Source organism: Malaclemys terrapin, chromosome 12 (genome assembly GCF_027887155.1).
Source record: "Malaclemys terrapin pileata isolate rMalTer1 chromosome 12, rMalTer1.hap1, whole genome shotgun sequence".
In the NCBI taxonomy this organism is placed as follows: domain Eukaryota; kingdom Metazoa; phylum Chordata; order Testudines; family Emydidae; genus Malaclemys; species Malaclemys terrapin.
The window spans coordinates 7,969,134-7,987,688 of NC_071516.1; positions in this window are offsets into that span (position 1 = coordinate 7,969,134).

The window sequence follows — 18,555 nt, forward strand, 5'->3', positions numbered from 1 at the left end:
CAAACCACATCTGACCCCTGTCTCTTTCTCTTAGGCCCTATGGCCCACCCTCTGGCTGCCAGCCTGAAAGCTGCCCTAATGGGGCAGCTAGGTATTGCCCTGGCATTAGAATATCCCTGTGTGATATAAAGCCAGTATAGTCAGTTCATCACCACCTGCTTCCAGGCTCCCCATGATAGAGATATGGGGAAGCAGGAAAGGAGCATGACCATAGCATGCTGTATCCTGATGATCCTGAGATGGCAGAAGTCACTACTATCAATGTAATGTAGAACATCCCAGAGGCTGCTCTAAGTTATACCAGGGGCCAGACCTGCCCCCAAGCCAGCCACAGGATTCGGAGAGTAGAAAGGTAGCTTAGAGGCACCTTTCTCTCACCTTTCCTCTCAGGTCTTGGTCAAAGAGAGCTCAGCAGGATGTGAGGATCTGACCCCAGAAGTCTAAATTCTCTCTATGTATATTAAAGGTTTCACCAGTCTCAACAGAGTGCTCATTTAACTTGAGAATTGCTAGCAATACTCAGAGAAGAGGGATTCCCAAACCCTCCATGCTCCCCTTAACACATACACAAACACACACACACCGATCGTCTGTGGGTAGATTTGAACTTGGAGACACGTTTTTAGATGCCCCCAGCTGCACAGAAGCTTCAAAAGCATCGTAGGAACTGTATGGCGTACATATCCAGTGCACAACCAGTGCATACCCAGGGCACAACCAGTGTAGACCTTCCAAAGGAGGATACAACACAACTCTGTGAGCTGTAGACATCTCCTGGTGCCTCTCCTGAAGTTGCCAGGGAGAGAGGATATGGGCAGTCCAGGGCCGTGCACAGCAAGAACCACTAGGCGAAAACACATGGGTTTGTTAGGACACAGGGGAGTGAGGGAGCTAAATCTGTTGTCTTTCTCCTTCCTCTTCTATTATCACATAGTAGCATTCACAGCCTGGCAGCATATCACTGACCAGTTGGGTCTAAAACAACGTTTCTCAAATGTGGCCACCGTGGCCGCATGCGGCCACAAGTGACTTTTCTTGTGGTGACAGCCTCCTGGGCAGTGATTGGGGGAAGGTGCGGGGGGAGCAGAGGGGTCAGCAAAGCAGCGGCCCCCTCCCTCAGGGCCGCCAGCAGAGGTTGGGCCCTGACCACCTCTGGAGACACAAAAGCTGGAGGAACAGACAGCCAGTGAGTTCCCCACCTTCCCAAGGCTGGTGGGGTCAGGCTCCAGCCCTGGGATGGCAGGTGGCAGGCTCCAGCCATGGGGCTTCAGGCTCCATATCCCTGCCATACAATAGCGGGCTCTGGCCCCAAGGTCACTCTCCCCCATCACCCCTGGACTCTGCTGCCTCCATATCCACCTCCCCATCCAGGGCTTAATTTATCCCTAGGCTTGCCAGGGCTGAGTAAGTCTGCTGTGACAAGTGATATTTGTATGTTTCTTAATATCACTTTTCAGAGGAGACTTAGTAACTAGGAAGTCTAAAAAAAAAATAAAATAACAAAAAAAAAAACCCCCAAAAGCACAAGACATAACAAGAAAAAAAAATCGGAACGTGCAAAGCACCTTATTTGTGTTTCTATTCTGTTTAGGTTCAGTAAAGAATAGAGACAAGTGTACATTATTTTTATTATTGAGTCTGCAAAAAAAAATCCTACATAAATAAATTACAATGATATGGAAATGTGAATGTTCATATTTGTTTGTTTTTCCTAAAGCTAATTAAGTATTTTTGGGGAAATTGTCAGTGCAACCACTAGCAAGAGTTGGTGGCTGCACTCTGAGGCCACCAAAAAAACTGTTGTGAGAACCCCTGGTCTAAAGGATGTTTTCCCAGTCATGGCCTTATATGAATAAAAGCCATTCCTCCAAAGAGGAAACCAAAGAGATTTTTGTCCAAAACTCCAACCCAAACTGATATAAGGTTTTGTAAACTCTCAGATCATTTTTGCCACCTGATATCATTCATTTCTGTACAACTAGGATAGGTGTCACAAGTGACAAGAAAGGTTGTTCTCTTGCTGTTTTCAGCCCACTGCAGAAGCATAAAATAGACAAAATTCCATGAGAGAGACTTTAATCAGATCTCCATCCTAAACTTGCAGGCCCATCTACTATTAGTTCCATGTATTCTCCACTAAAAGAGCGGAGCTAAGTTGTGGAGCTTTCTTGAAGATTAGTGGTTGTTTGGTACCTGAGGCCCAGTAATACCATCTGTTGGCTTGAATCAGCTGTGGGCATACCACTAACAGACATCTGAGGTTGAGAACACACCCTCATGCCATGAACTGCAGCAATTATTTAATGGAGGTGGGCCCCAGTCAAATCCCCAGAGCAAAAGACACATGTACTTTTGGAATGCACACAATCCAAACGTTGATTAGGATCTGAAGTTGCACATGGCCCTCTCTTCTTGTATAATGGACAGAACCAGAATCACAGATCCAATCATCCTGAATGATACGGTGTTTGACATCTGGATCCAGAACCAAAATTGGTGGTATGAGACCATCTCTTTTCATACGGTTCTGGTCATACATCTGTTCCATGCATAGATAATGGTGCGAGTTGTGTGCACAGAGTGCCTCCAGAGATACGGACCTGAATGTGCAATATACTGTGCTGCGGTAAGTTATAAAAGAACCAAACACTTTCTGTGTGTGTGTGTGTGTGTGTGTGTGTGTGTGTGTGTGTGTGTGTGTGTGTGTGTGTAGATACACACATTAAAACTTCTTTAACCAAAGAAGCTTCAGTGAGATAGCAGAATGTAAAAGTGAACATATTCAGGACTTTATGTGAGACGTTCCAACATTCTAAACAAAATGCAAGATGTAACTTTAAAAGAAGCAGAGACTGGCAGTTTTGAATGTATGATTTTGTCTCTTTGATACTGTTGTGTGTGGAGAATCCAAAAGAGCCTAGTAAAAAGTTGCAAACATTTCCTTTGGAATATTTACAAACCTCTTTACTTCTCCTTGCAGCTCCAAAGCTGTTAATGGTTTGCTTCCTTTTATTAATGGCAGACTGGAAAAAAGACAAGAATAAAAAAAAAAAATCCCTCCTCAAAGCATGTGTGAAGTGACTAGTCAGGTAATAACAGCTCCTTTGGAAGCTTTTATAGTACATTAGGCAAACACAGTGCATGTTTATAGACTTTTTAAAATGCTAATTATATAAAAAAGCATTTATAGCCTTCTAAAATACTAAGCTACTGTAATATAAATATTCTTAATCATCATCATCTAAAAATGCAGATAATTGACCCAATGAAAGCAAAGATTTCTGATTCTGAAATCTGTGAGCCAAATTTTTAGCTCTAGCCAAAGCAGGGAAAAGGTGTTGTTCTTTATTTTATGAAAGAGAAAAACTTTTATTGGTTGTGTTCTTTTTTAATTAAAAAGAAAGGCAACGGTTTGGCTTTAGAGTCACATATAGAGGTCATCTTAAATAATATGGGCCAGGTTTAGATGCACAGTTGTATGCGAAAAGAACACCTAATTTGTGCTTGGAGTTAACATGCTTATATGCACAAACCAGGACATAGTATATGCCTCGTCATTTGCACATTGAGCTCTTCAGTTTGCATGCACAGTCACAATAACTGCACGTGCAAATTAAATGCACAACTGCATACCTACTGGCTTTACTCTGGCATTGTGGATTTGATAATGGTTATTGCACAATCAAAAGATTGCTTTGTCGCTGCATCCCGGAGAGTCCCATCTCTGCGTGCACTCAGCACACTCTAAAACTCCCGACAGTTTGCAAGGATCTCTGCCAATAGGATTACCACCTGGAAATGGAGTAAGGACAGCTGCATGCTGATTCTCTCAGAGCATCCCACCAGGTGAAAACCAAGGGGTCCATGACCATATTGAAATGCAGCTGTGCCTGTAAAACACATCTTGGAAGTTTCTCTTCACTTCCTGGATGCACCTTCCAATGTGTGTGCATATATCAGGTCTTCTGTGAAACTCTTTGAGTTTTGATTTACATGGAACTGGGGAGCCAAAGCTATTAACCCCTCCACCCCCTTTGGGTTAGCCTGAGTTTGGTGTTTTTCAGAGAGGATAAAACAACTGTTAAACATTCGTTAGTGCTAGTCACAATTATTAGTAGTCATATTCATGACACTTAGCTCTTCACAGTGCTGCACAAACACTAACCCATCCTCACAAAAACACAGGGCAATAAGTAACTGTATAGTATAATACTCGTTTTACAATTGAAGAGTCAGAGGCAGGATAGATGATTGTTTTGTCCATGACATCACAGTGAACCAGTGTCAGAGCTGGGATTAGAACTCAGGTGTTTAAAGCCAATGCTTAGGCCATTAGATCATGCTGCCTCTGCATCTTTTAAAATATGTTTTATAGATTTGCATGACAATCAGCAGCAGCTTTCTGTTGGCTGATGGAATTGTGACATTAGAGATATTGAACAGCTGACTTTGAGTCATTCACATGTTGCAATCATTTTAGTTAATACGCTGAAAAAGGATTCTGGGGTTTTTTTCTTTACATTTCAAAAGTCGTGAAATTCAGACTTCTGATGATATCATAACTGTGAAGTAAGACTTTCACTAGCTGGCTGGAAGAGATTTTCAGTATCTCTATACATGCAAAATAGCATGTCGTTCCAGCATATATAATATAATTCTCTTTTCTTTAAAAGATATTTCTCCTATACTAACCACCTCAAATCTGAACAGAATTGTTTTTCAGGGTTTGTTAGTTGTTTGTGTGGTTTGTTGGTTGTTGGTTTTTTTGTTGTGGGTTTTTTTGTTTTTGTGAGGGCCAGGGAGGGAATGTTTTGCATTGTACGAACAGTTTTAACTATGGGCAAAACATCAGCAGAACAAAGGATTTGTATAGCAGTTTATCTATTTAGGTATTTATCAGACACCAATCACTTACCTCTTACTATAGGTTTAAAATATTATTACACCATCATACTATAAAACAGTGAACAAATACCGCTCATAAATATAACTGAAAAAGTATTTTCCAATCTGTGTGATCTTTCTGAAACCTGAATCCTCTTTTGTGTTGAGACATTTATCTATTTTCCAATGCCCTTCCAACAACAAACACTCCAGCAATAGAGATCACATTATATATTGTGGTTTTTGTTTGTGGGAGAATGAAATCAAATGAGAACATAAATTACTTTGGTGTTGGAATAAAGAAACATGAAAAGAGTAGTTTTTAAAAAGCAGCCAATTCCCCAATAGAACTAGTTAGATTTTCTTAAATCATGTGCAAATTAAAAAGTTCAGGGTTCAAACACATTGCGCAAGCTAAATCTCTGCCTTATTTTGAAAGGACAGGTGTTTGGGAAGATGCATTTGGATTTATACAAGAACTCTTAATTGGCTTCCTGTGTCTTCACTCAGAAAGGGCTCTTTTCATTCACTTTAACATCGTCGCTGCTTAACACCGAAAGGATATTCATGCCTTAGCAAATGGTACAGAAATATCTTTTGTAGTTAATGGAGCACTGCACCGTTCCACTGCAAAGACCAACTACCTAGAATAAATTCATATCAGAAATGCAGCGATGCCCTTTCCACCTTCTAAATGCAGCCTGATACAGAATACCAGGCCATGGCAATGTTTCTAAGAACAATAAGAAAGCACTTGGTATCCTTGTGGTCAATTACACCACTGTGTCAGGAAGATCGGTGAAGATAGAGCTCCCCTTGGGTCCTTCTGCACTGCTCCACTGAGCACTAACGTACCGGCAGACTTCTTATCAGGCTTCTATACTGTAAATCTCAAGAAGGGAACATTTGGGGTCACAGCTGATAACTGACCATCGCAAGGATTCTTTCTTTCTTTCTTTCTTTCTTGGGGCTGAGGAGTGGCTGCTTCTGAACTGAAATATGAGACACAGAGTATGATGGAGAAGACTAAGCACTAGCAGGGACTTGGAGCGTTTTTTGCTCTCACACATCTTTTCTGCGCGTACAGTACAAGGTAACAAGAAGAATGATTTATTTAGCTCAGCGAAAGCAGCTGTTCAAAGGAAGTGAGGGATATTTTAGAGGCTTGTATTCAATTCCCAGCGTCTTCCAGGTACAAACAAAACACCCATAGCTTCATTTTCTCCTCTTTTTTTTTAATGCTATGCCTTCTGTTCAGCCCATCTTTCTAATTCTTTTCTTTCTTGCCATTTCAGCTTGTCCTCATTTCGAGTCAACACAACTGGCTTCAGCACATCCGAGACAAAGCTCCCACTACTGTAGGCAACATGCACACTTTCAGTCTCCCCTATCCCACTCAGACAACTGTCTCCTAATGCTTTGGTTTACAAACCCAAAGAGTCAAAATCTGTCCTCGCTTAGGTGACTGTTGAAGTCAATGGGACTGCCCGGTTTTGAGGAGAGAGTTTATCATCCTCCCACTGCCGAAGCCATTAAATGGCTTGATATGACTAGCAATTTCCGATCAGAAGAGACCCGGCGCTGGAATGTCAGGGCTGCGGCAGGCAAGCGGTCTGGCACTGCACCCATTGAAGTCAATAACAGATCTCCCATTCGCTTCATTGGCAGCCGCGTGAGCTGTATTGACAGAGTGTTGGAGACATGATGCTGTGCATAACTCTGACTGGTGCTGAGTGTATGCGGGCACACCAAATTCACCCATTTTTGAAAGCTCTCGATTTCTGAATAATAGGGTTTTACGATGGACCTGTGGACAGAGCTCCCATCTCCAGTACCATGAACACATCAGTATGATATTTACATGAACAGTTGACCATCATCCTCTATGTTCCTTCTGTCCAAGAATGGGAACAAAACTTCCTTATTTAATTTTGAATCTTTGCTTCAACTTTGCAATTCCCTTTGATTGCCAGCTTCTCTGGACTATATTATCTGGAACTGGCCTTGCAAAAAGCACCACATGTACCATAAGCCATTCTGCAGAATTTCTAAGTGGTCTGGAATGAACTGTTCTCCTGCAAGTAACTCACTAACAGACGTGATTAGCAATTAAGAAAAACATTATTATCTATCACATGGGCTCAGAGAAATATTCATGGTGAGCCTTGTGCGTAATAGCAGTAGGAAAGAGGCCAGGAGGGCTAAGAAAATATCAGAAAGCCAATGTCAAGGAGGTTATCAAGGGCAAAGAGATGATGGTGGTAAAGGAAGCCAACAATATGATCCAGGAAAAATGGGAATGAACAGCACTGCAAGCCAACAGTGTATGCACTGCATAGCACTTACAGCAGTATGTAATTTATCATTAGATATAGATAAAAGTTCTCTTTAAAGATCTATAAAGCCTTTGATACTGCTAAGAAACAGCCAGAAGAAGGATGTTTTAGGGAGGAAAAAATGGATGTAATGAAACAAAATGCATACTTCCTAGTGTGATGAACAACAGAAAGGAAAGCTATTATTCCTGTCTTTAATTTTGCACAAAGGCGAAAATTTGCTGTCAAAATCATAGCAGCAAATGAAGTATTTTGATATTGCCCAGGGCGTAATGTTTAAAGAGTCTTTAATGTGATCACACAACCGCAGGCAATAGGAACTCATTACTGCTGCCAGCGTTGGTTTTTTCACTAGGGGAGAACTACCGTCTCACCACAGCTATTCACATGCAGTGGGATCTCAGCTTTCTTGATCCAGAAGAAGCCACACATAGGGAAAACCCTACTTGCCTGTTATCATGGCATCACTTACAAAGTAGAGATGTTCATCCTTCTGCCAATGTAGGATTGTTTCCTACAATATATTTTCTAGTGCTTTGTTATCCTTAAGCTCAGCCAAGCACTCTGTAGCCTGACATTATAAACAGGGGGCCCACGGAGGGAACTCATTTTGCTTATAGAATCACAGAATCATAGACATGTAGGGTTCAAAGGGACCTCAGTAGGTCATCTCGTCCAGCCACCAGTGCTGCAGCAGGGCCAAGTAAACTTAGACTATCCCTTACAGGTGTTGTCTAACCTTTCTTAAAACCTCCAATGATGGAGATTTTACAACCTTCTTTGGAAGCCTATTCTAATACTTAACTATAAGTGTAGCACCCAAAACGGGACACAGTTCTCCTGCTGACGACTCACCAGTACCAAGTAGAGTGGGACAACTACCTCCCACATCCTACCTATGACATGCTCAGCTGTGACTTGGGAGCATAGTCTAGCTAAATTGTGAGTCGTGTAGTTGTATAGAAAGCAACTAGCATAGCTGACAATCAGATTGGTTACAATTGGTTTGCAGTAAAGTTATAAATGATCCAGAAGAGATAAGGGCCTTTCCTTAAGCACCTTATCCTGCAATTCTTATTCGTATGCATAATTTTTACTTATAACTCAACAGACTTCAGTGGGGCTGCTAGCAGAGGGATCCACTTGGAGGAAGGAGGCTGGATTGGCCCAGATATTCTTTATAATACTTTTGATTGGTTCAGTTTTTAATCATAGAGCTATCTATGTCTGCCACCCATAACATTTCCATTGTGACTTGTCTTTGTAGCAGTAGCTGCCACTAAAAGCTATTCTGAAAGGTATGTCACTGCAGGCCAGATTTTCAAAGGTATTTAGGCATCTAAAGAGGCAGCTAGGTGCTTGGTGGGATTTTCAAAAGCGGGAGTTAGGCGCTAAATCTCCATAGGCCCTTCTGAGAATCCCACTAGGCACCAGCCACATCTTTAGGCACCTTGCTATCTTTGAAAATATGGCCCCCTGTTTCTTTGCCTAAAGGGTAATGGGACTATATATATACGAAAGAAGCCACCTGTTTTCCTTGAGGTGCAATAGCTACATTACTTATACTGGGGCAGGGTGTATAGGTGTATAGTTGGAAGCACTGATACACCATCAGAATTGCTGAAGGCGAGCATACCTGGTAAGGGTTATACAAGTAACAGCTAAGGGTGATTCTGACTCACATGTAAAGAGTAAGGCTATGATTATGTCACGGAGGTCACGGAATCCATGACTTCCATTGACCTCCATGACATTGTCTGCCCCGGACTGGAGCTCCAAGCCAGCCCCTTCCTCTCCTTCCCCCCCGCCCCCAGCTCACAGGCCCCGCACGCATGGGGGCACCCTGCAGCTGTCCAGCTGGGAGTGTCGGGGGCCCTGCAACTGCCCAGCCGCGGTGGGCGGTGGGGGACCCCCTGAAGCTGCCCAGCTGTGGCGAGTGGCTGGGGGACCTTGCAGCTCCCAGCCATGGTGAGCGACCCCGCAGCAGCTCAACCCCACTGGCAGGAAGACCGCACAGCTCCCACGCCCCACAGCAGTGGGGGAACCATGAGCCCCAGCAGAAGTGGGTGCTAACCCTGTGTCCCCATTTTGTCAGGGATATTTTTAGTGAAAGTCAGGGACAGGTCACAGGCTTCCGTGAATTTTTGTTTATTGCCCAAAAACAACAAGGACTCTGGTGGCACCTTGCCCGTGACCTGTGACTTGCCCGTGACTTTTACTAAAAATATTCATGACAAAAACTTAGCCTTAGTAATGAATGAAAATAACCACCATAGCCGAGGTCAGAAGAAATTTCCTCCTCAAGCAGTTAGCAATGACCTTTTTTGTTGTGCATTAAGTGCTGTTCCAAAGCTCATTAAAATCAATGGGCTTTGAATCCAACCCTAAGCAGGCATTGTCCGTTAGAGCATATCCCACATGATCAATTCCTACACAATGAATGGGCAGCCATTGGTGGACTTCACCCCATTCCTGTCTTCCACCTTTGGGGTGTTTATTTAGCAGTAGCTGATTTATTAAATTGTTACTTAAAAACCAATTGACTATAACAAAATATTTACTGAAGTTTAACACGTTTGTAGAAGGTGCGTATATTAATCCTCATTGTTAACTGCCATTTTACATACAGTCATTGTCTTTTAAATATTATATTCAACACAGATTTGAGATGACTAACTTACACCTTAACAGAATATGTTTGTCACATTCCCTGATCTGTCCTCAAACAACTCTCTGTAGGAGAACCTTGCAGATCCCAGCAGACAGCTTCATAGCCCAGCTGAAAATGAGTCTAGTGAAAGGTTAACCCGTGGCCTGTAAGGCCTGTTTCAAAGCCCGTATAAGCCAATGGAAACACTCTCATATATTTCAGCGGGCTTCGGACCAGGCCCAATAGCATCGGTACAAATTTTTCAAACACATTCAGCCATTAACTATACATATGCTTTTGACCACATCTGACTTAGGTCTGCAGTTCTCCAATGCAAGCATGCACCGGATCAATCAATAATATCTGTATATAAACTGAGTGTGCATAAAAGTGCATGTGCAGTGAAGCATGCCCCTTATTAGAATGGGGACTATATGTATTGTTCTGCAGTAACTGCGTTAGAAATAATGGTAATTATGTTATGACTCACCTTAACGCTACCACATTATATCCTAATGACTGTTCCGTTAATTCATTTTTATTGGATGCATTCTGAAATGGAACTTGTGTGTATGCTGTTAATGTATTTGAAATTAAAAGAGTACACAGGATTATTAGATGATTTGTATCATGCAACTGCATTTGGTTCTCCAGGCCATAGGACAAAGGCTGGTAAGTGCAGCCAATCAGTGCAGGTGAAATATATTTTTGTCAAGACACTCTCAGGTACCTTTTTCCCCAAATGATTTTGTCATACGTCATTTAGCAAGTACAGTGATTTTTTTTCTCCCTGTATTCTGGAGGGCAACAGGTTTTAATAACAACTTCAAATTATACAATGTTGTCTCAGGCCAGTTCCCCTTATCATAAGGATCAGCACTTTTGCTGGCACAGAAAGTCAAACTTGTTGACTTTCTCAGCAGAGAGTCCAAGGACTGAATGAGCCATAAGGAATAAATTCCCGTCTTACCCTTAGCAGTGGTCCCTCCAGGTCATTTTTCATGGAGTGCTGATCCTGACCATGATATTCTGTGAAGAGAGGACTCCACTCTCGAGGACATTCACTACCTTTTTCCAAAAAAAGAAATGTTAAAACATATTATTCAGTGGAGTCTCATGACAAAACATCTTTTTGTGCTCATCAACGTCATCAATGATGACAATGTAGCTGTAGCCACAGAATTTGTTAGTGAGCTATTGCAAGAGACTACAGAGAATGAAGAGAAACAAAATGCATTTGTGTAGGTCCTATAAAAATAAAAGGCTATTGTGTTTTGCCTTTCCCCCCCCCTTTATTTAATTGTAGTTTTTAAAATTTCTCTGCAAGGGTGAGAGTCCGTTTTTTATTAAAAAATAAAGATTATGAACTCCAAATAAATGCCCCCATCTAATAAAAACTATTTGAAGGTAGGTCAAATTGTGGCCTAAAAACCTTGACAGTGTCCCTTTAATATATTCTATTATCCAACAAATGGTTTGATGTAAACTGACGTATATCTTTTAAAAGAGCAAACTGGGTTGTGACAGCTGATAATCTTGTTTTGTTGAAGGACTTCTATCACATTATCTTTAGCTAGAGGTTGAGGTATTGAGTAGAAATGCTCTGAAACAGGCCTATTGCTTAGCAGCAGTATGGAAAGGAATTTCTGGTCCAATATGATTTTGAACTTGTACAAAATTGGCTTAAGCACAATCAACGTGTGCTCAATGGGCAGAAGGGCATAGCTAACAATTTGAAATGTGTACACATATGGCCAATCAGTTGCTCTAACTGCCTGGACTGGGCCATACAGAGCACTTGCTGTTATATCTAATGAGCCTAATCCCAAGGCAGCAAAAATCAGCAATGGTCTTTTCATTGGCTTCAATGGGCCTTGAGTCAGACCCAACGTGATCCATAATGTGGAGTCAGATTTTCAGAGGCAGGCAGCTCCCAGTTAGGCACCAGAATAAGCAGCCAGATTTTCAAAAGAGCTCAGCTCTTGGGTGCTTTTGAAAAACTGACCCTTGCTGGCTGCTGTTGAATAAAGCTGGAAGGCTGTGTGTCATAAAAGGCCTGGAAGCTAACTGCCAGTTACCGTAAATAATTATTGAATCCTCTGGGGTCTCATCCTATCCATGATTATTGGTTTTACTTCCTGCATAATAATAATAATAATGTGCACAGGACAGGACCTTAGAAAATCAAGAATGTAAAATGGGGTGGAAAGCAATTGTAGAACCTCATTTGAGAACCAAAGAAGGTAATCTGAGAAACCCAGATATTGTTTTTACAAAAGGAAATATTGCGGTGGTGGTAGATGTCACAATTCACTGAGAGGATAATGCTGAGAGCTTGGATAAAGCCCACAAAGAAAAAGTTGCCTACTACCTCAAATTAGAGGAAGATATTAGGAAATTAACAGGAGGTACAAATATCCACTTTTTTGGTCTCGTGATTGGGGCACGTGGCAAATGAAGTGAAGGAAATGAGGAGCTTTTAAAAATCTTAGGAATTGAGAAAGGCAAAAATTTTAAGGAGAATATTTGTAGACTCGTCTTATATTCCACTGCAGATATGATGGCAATGTTCAGTGACAAGTAAAGATCCCGGAGCTCCATTCCATGTATCTTACTATGACTAAATTTTAGCTATCTTTTTCCATATTTTAAATTCATGGATTATTGGTAATCAATACCTCTATATCCATTGCTATTTATATATTTGTCCTTTCAGAGAATGGCTTGAATCTTTTAATAAATACTTAGACATTTGGATTGATATCCTATTTTAAATTATTTTTCTACTGGACTTGGACGCGGACTGGCCGCTTATAGTAACCAGGAAAGGGCAGGTTGTCACACCTGTACATAAGCCAGGGGGCAGACTTGAAGGGAAAACCAAATTTGTTTTCTTGGCCAACTTCACAATAGCCATTAAAGGTCAGAGGGAGCTATCAGGTGAGCCAGAGTCCCCTAAACATTCCCCTCTGAGCTCTAACCCCACACAACCAAGTACAAGTGCAAGAGTTAAGTGTCTGGAGTTCTGACTTCAAAGCCCCCCTGCTCTAACCACTAGACAGCCCCCTCCAGAGCTGGGAATAGGGTATGTGTAGATATCACTGGTGTGTTTGGGCAACCTGGCAGCAGGAGACAGTGGAGATGCAATAGCAGGAAGCCTTTTGCTGTTTCCCTGCCTGCCTGCCCTCTGATTCCAGACTCTTCAACTCTTCACTTGTTTCCTTTCTCCGTCCTGGCATACCCCTCACCAGTCACTACCATCTGAGGAGAACCCACCTTTCAGCCCATGTGGTAGAGGCTCATGCCCTAAGCTCCAAAAGCCCCAGACTACCGGCATCTGTTGGTGTTACAAGTGGGGGTTTGTCCAGGATTTCAACTGGGCTTCTAACACCAACAGACCCTGGTTGTCAGCAGGTGGGATCAAACTTGGGGCCTCTGGAGTTTAGTGCATGAGATAAAAGCCAACTGGCTGTTAGCTAAGGCTGTACAGCAGACTCATTTTATCTCTTTCTCTCTCTCTCTCTAAGGCTAGGTCTATACTACCTGAATCGGCGGGTAGAAATCGACCTCTCGGGGATCGATTTATCGCGTCCCATCGGGACGCAACAATCGATCCCCGAATCGGCGCTCTTACTCCACCAGCGGAGGTGGTAGTAAGCGCCACCGACAGAAAGCCGCAGAAGTCGATTTTGCCGCCGTCCTCACAACGGGGTAAGTCGGCTGCGATACGTCAAATTCAGCTACGCTATTCACGTAGCTGAATTTGCGTATCTTAAATCGACTCCCCCCTGTAGTGTAGATGTACCCTAAGTGGTCTCGGTGCCACTAGATAGGACACAACACCACACCCAGAAGGTGTGTGGGTGACACATGCAGAAGAGGACAAAGCACTCTCAGCACTGCTGTCCCCAGAGGAAACCATAGTGCAGGAAGAATGAGCAGAAACTGCCCTGGGGATCTGACAATTCCTTCTCTAGGCCAAGTACCAAGGGCACGTGTGGGATTGTGAATTGTGAGAGTTTTTCCCCCAGATCCCCGACAGCCCAGGGTGTTGTGAAAGTGATGCCCTTCATCATTAGAACATGCGCTAAGGGACAATCCATGGAATGATGTTGGCAGTCGATTTTGGCTAACATACACTGTGGGCACCAGTCACATGTACGGTGCTGCCAAACAGCAGTGTTTCAGTCCAGTTTGGCAAGCAGCACCTCATGGAGGAGAGGAGATACTTCTCTGGCTCAGCAGCGGATCTGTTTTTTCAAAATGATTATTTGCCTTTTGTAAATTGCTGATTAAATCCATTACATTATGGACACTGTTTAATATGATCACCAGGTAATACACTTGTTTCAGTGTTGGATGAACGCATTAGGCTCTGGCATTTCAACAGATGTATCCTTTTCAACATGGGATGGGTTCCTCTCCTATAATGAGGATATTCTGGGTTCACAGTAAAGGTACTAAGTATCTAAATGTATGAGACAAAATTAAAGTAAAACAAACCCCAGACTCTTACCTAAATTTCTCTATTGAGTCTCCAGCCAATACTGTATGCTTGTAGCATTAGAACAGAGTGTATTCTAGGCTAACAATGTTTCTATGCTTACTGGCAGATATATTACAGAAAAGCGAACATCAACCACAAAATGGTTATTTTATGAAATAAATATCCGAGATAAAGGGCAATTACAAATCCACATTGCTTCATCCACTGCCCCTTGAAGGTCTAATGGTTAAAATAGTGAATTGGGACTCAGTAGATCTGTGTCGAGTTTCTGGGGAAATCACTTAATCTCTCTGTGCCTCGATTTCCCATCTGTAAAATGGGGCTAATACTTTCTTTTCCAAGCTTTTGTCTGTCTTGTCTATCAATCTGTAAACTGTACGTAGCACAATAGGACTCTGATCTTTTGTAGATGCTACTGCAATACAAATATTATGCTCACTGTAATATTCTTTACTGGTACCCTGGGGAATGGGTGTGTGGGGAATATTCTTTTTGTCCAGTAGGATCACTCTGAATTAGGAAATATTTTTCCCCTCTTTGCTTCCCCTTATTAAGTTTCATTTTAAGTTTTACTTGGCACCGTACCAAAGATGCCGTACCATACAAATGAAAGGATGGTCAGCTTCAATACAGTCAATAGTAATTACAGGAAATCATTGCAAAGAATAACCTCTGAGGAAAATAGAAAGGAACACAAACTCTGGCAAGTCAAGTGTAAAAGTATAATTAGGCAGGCCAAAAAAGAATCTGAAGAGCAACTAGCAAAAGACACACAAACTAACAGCAAATTCTCTTTAAGTACATCAGAAGCAGAAGCCTGCCAAACAATCAATGGGGCCACTGGACAATCAAGGTGCTGAAGGAGCACTCAAGGAAGACAAGACCATTGCAGGGAAGCTAAATGAATTATTCGTGCTGGTTTTCCCAGCTGAGGACATGAGGGAGATTCCCACACCTGAGCCATTCTTTTTAGGTGACAAATTTGAGGAACTGCCCCAGACTGGGGTTTCAGTAGAGGAGGTTTTGGAGCAAATTTATAAATTAAACAGTAATTAGTCACCAGGACCAGATGGTATTCACCCATGAATTCTGAAGGAACTCAAATATGAAATTGCAGAATTAGGTTCATAACACAGTTACTATCACTTAAATCAGCTTCTGTACCAGATGACTGGCAGATAGCTAATGTGATGCCAATATTTTAAAAAGACTCCTGAAGCAATCCTGGCAAATACAAACTGGCAAGCCTAGCTTCAGTTCCAAGCAGATTGGTTGAAATTACAGTAAAGAACAGAATTGTCAGACACATAAATGAACACGAAGTGTTGGGGAAGAGTCAACATAGCTTTTGTACAGGGAAATCATGCCTCACCAATCTATTAGAATTCTTTGAAGGTGTCAACAAACATGTGGACAAGGGTGATCCGGTAGATATAGGGTACTTGGACTTTCAGAAAGCCTTTGACAAGGTCCCTCACTGATGGCTTTTAAGCAAAGTAAGGAGTCATGGGAGAAGAGGGTGGTGCTCTCATGAATCAGTAACTGGTTAAAAGATAGAAAACAAAGGGTAGAAATAAACAGTGAGTTTTGATAGTGGGGAGAGGTAAATTGCAGGATCCCCCAAGGATCTGTACAGGAACCAGTGCTATTCAACATATTCAGAAATGATCTGGGGGATTTTGAACTCTAAACCTTCTGAGATTCACCCACCAGGAACCAGATATTAATAATAAAAGATGGAGAGAGCAAACTGGAGTCATCGGAATTCATAATAACTTGCTCTAACAGCTTACTAGTGTCACAGCTTACTAGTGTCTCCCCTCTGTGGTCCCAAAAGGGCTCCCATTGTCAGGCTTCCAGCTCCCCAGCTGTTGTCTCTCTTGAGTGGAGACCTGCATCATCCTGGTCAGAAGGGAGTGAGTGATGCTGGCAGACCAGGTGCCAGCTTGTGCCAGAGACCCAGGTCAATACATTTGTATATGAGTATAGATCCAAGTGATTGTTAAATATATACGAGTGTATTTGGTGTTTAAACTTAATGAAAACAAGTGGGATGTTACTTGCATTGTTCTCACTTAGTTGTATCTCGTTATAATGTAGTAGCAAATATTTGCATTATGCATACCCCGGTGACTAAATAACCCATCCAACAAGGAAGAAGCCTTGTGGAATTCAAATGAAGAACTTTAACAGGAAAGTGCTAATTTCAAAGCAAGTGGTCTTTGTGTGTGATGACTGGAGGTCAAAGACTCAAAGTGCGATCCTCACTCAAAGGAAAAGCCCCCATGGGTTGTGACACTGTCAGATTGTTTTCTGTGAGCAGAAGTTATAAATGTGGATTCAAGGAAAGATCCTGCATCTCTAGACTGTCTGGACTCTTACAGGGAAGTGTACCAGATACAAAGCGGAGATCCCCAGAGACAATATGGGTACCCTGAGAGGACTTTTGGAAAACCGGCACCATTTGAAATTACAAACTGTGACTCACCTGTGCATATATTTTACCTGCTTTAACCTCTCAATAACTCTCATTTCCTTTTCTTAGCTAATAAATCTTTAGTTAGTTTACTATAAAATTGGCTACCAGTGTTGTCTTTGGTGTAAGATCTGGAGTACCAATTGATCTGGAGTAAGTGACTGGTCTCTTGGGATGGGGAGCAACCTGATGTCGTGTGATTTTTGGTTTGTGTGACCTTTTATCACAAAGTCCAGTTTGCCTGGGTGGCGAGATAGGCTGGGGAGTCTAAGGGGACTGTCCATGGTAAGACTGGTATAGTGATCCAAGAGTTCACATTTTTTTACTGGCTTGGTGAAATATAATAGAAGACACCACCAGCTTGGGGTGTCTGCCCTGTTTTCTGACAGTCCGCCCTGAGGCAGGCACTCATGGTCGTGAGCCGCTCCATACAGCATATCACAGGGTATGTCCAGGCTGACCAGTTCCCTGCCTTTACTGTGTTATTCTCAGCAAAGAAATTCTGCCTAAACGGACTTGTTTGCTTTCTCTGCAGAGACTGATAACCATGTGATTGTCGGAGATATAAGTTACTGCACAGTTCTTTCTAAGCAAGCTTACTTTATTCTTAAGGTAAAAAGCATGACTGAGAAAACATATTAAAAACAATAAAAGAACCTACACGCATACTACTAAGCTCCCCGTCTTTCAATGCTCCACCCCAGGGGTTTCCTTGTGGTTACAAGTTCATCAGCTCAGGACAAGCAGCCAGTCTTGTGGGGCCTCAGCTGGCCCAGTCCTTCCAACCCTTACCTAAGGACTGGGGATCTCCATGGACCAGAGGCTCTGTCTATTGGCTGGATCAGAACAAAGGCCTCCAGTCAGTTTAAACTGAGGATGTTTATCCAAAAGTCTTTTCTCTGTCTATTGGTCTCTGGAGAATCCAGTCTGAACCAGTATATGCATATCTGTTGGTGGTGGGGCAAAGGGGGGGCGCCTTAAAGGCTGATAAGGAAGTACATTAGCATCCCCCTCCCTACTAGAGGTGCATACAGTGCCACAATAACACATACACAACTGCATTTTAATACAATATACTCTGAAGGTATTAACCCTAATTCAGTAGGGTTTAACTTAATTCAATCAAGTTTTTCTTAATTCCATAAGGTTTGCTCAGGATATTGTCAGTCTGTCACAACTATCATAGGACAAGCTTCTAGCCACTCCCTGCGGTCCCCATCTCCTTGCATCCTGATTTGGTACCAGCTAGAATCCCATCCAAGAATGACCCCTTCCTCCCTCCCTTCCCACCTGAGGAACTGTCCGTCTGATGGAAGGGGAGGGACAAGTTGAAAGCAGGGAGAGCTAGGAGCTGGCTGGGCATGGAGCAGGGGTGATAGAGGTACCACTTTGGTATGTGCACCCTGTGTCTCTATGCGGAATTCTGGATATCAGAATTTCCGTCAGCCTATCTGACTCTCAGCCAGAGTTTCTCCTGGGAGTGCTAGCTGCAGACCCTTGGTATCCCCACCAGAACACAGCATCCCCACCCCCTGGCACCCAGGGAAGAAAACTTGTCCCCAAATTACTGTCTATTTTGTAGTTTATATGCACAGATCTGCTGCAGGGCTTCTTACTTCTCCCTCTCACTTAAAGGAGTTAACAAGGGACCAAATCAGGCACAATTAAAGTCAGTCCATTGGAGACCCTGAATATTATATTG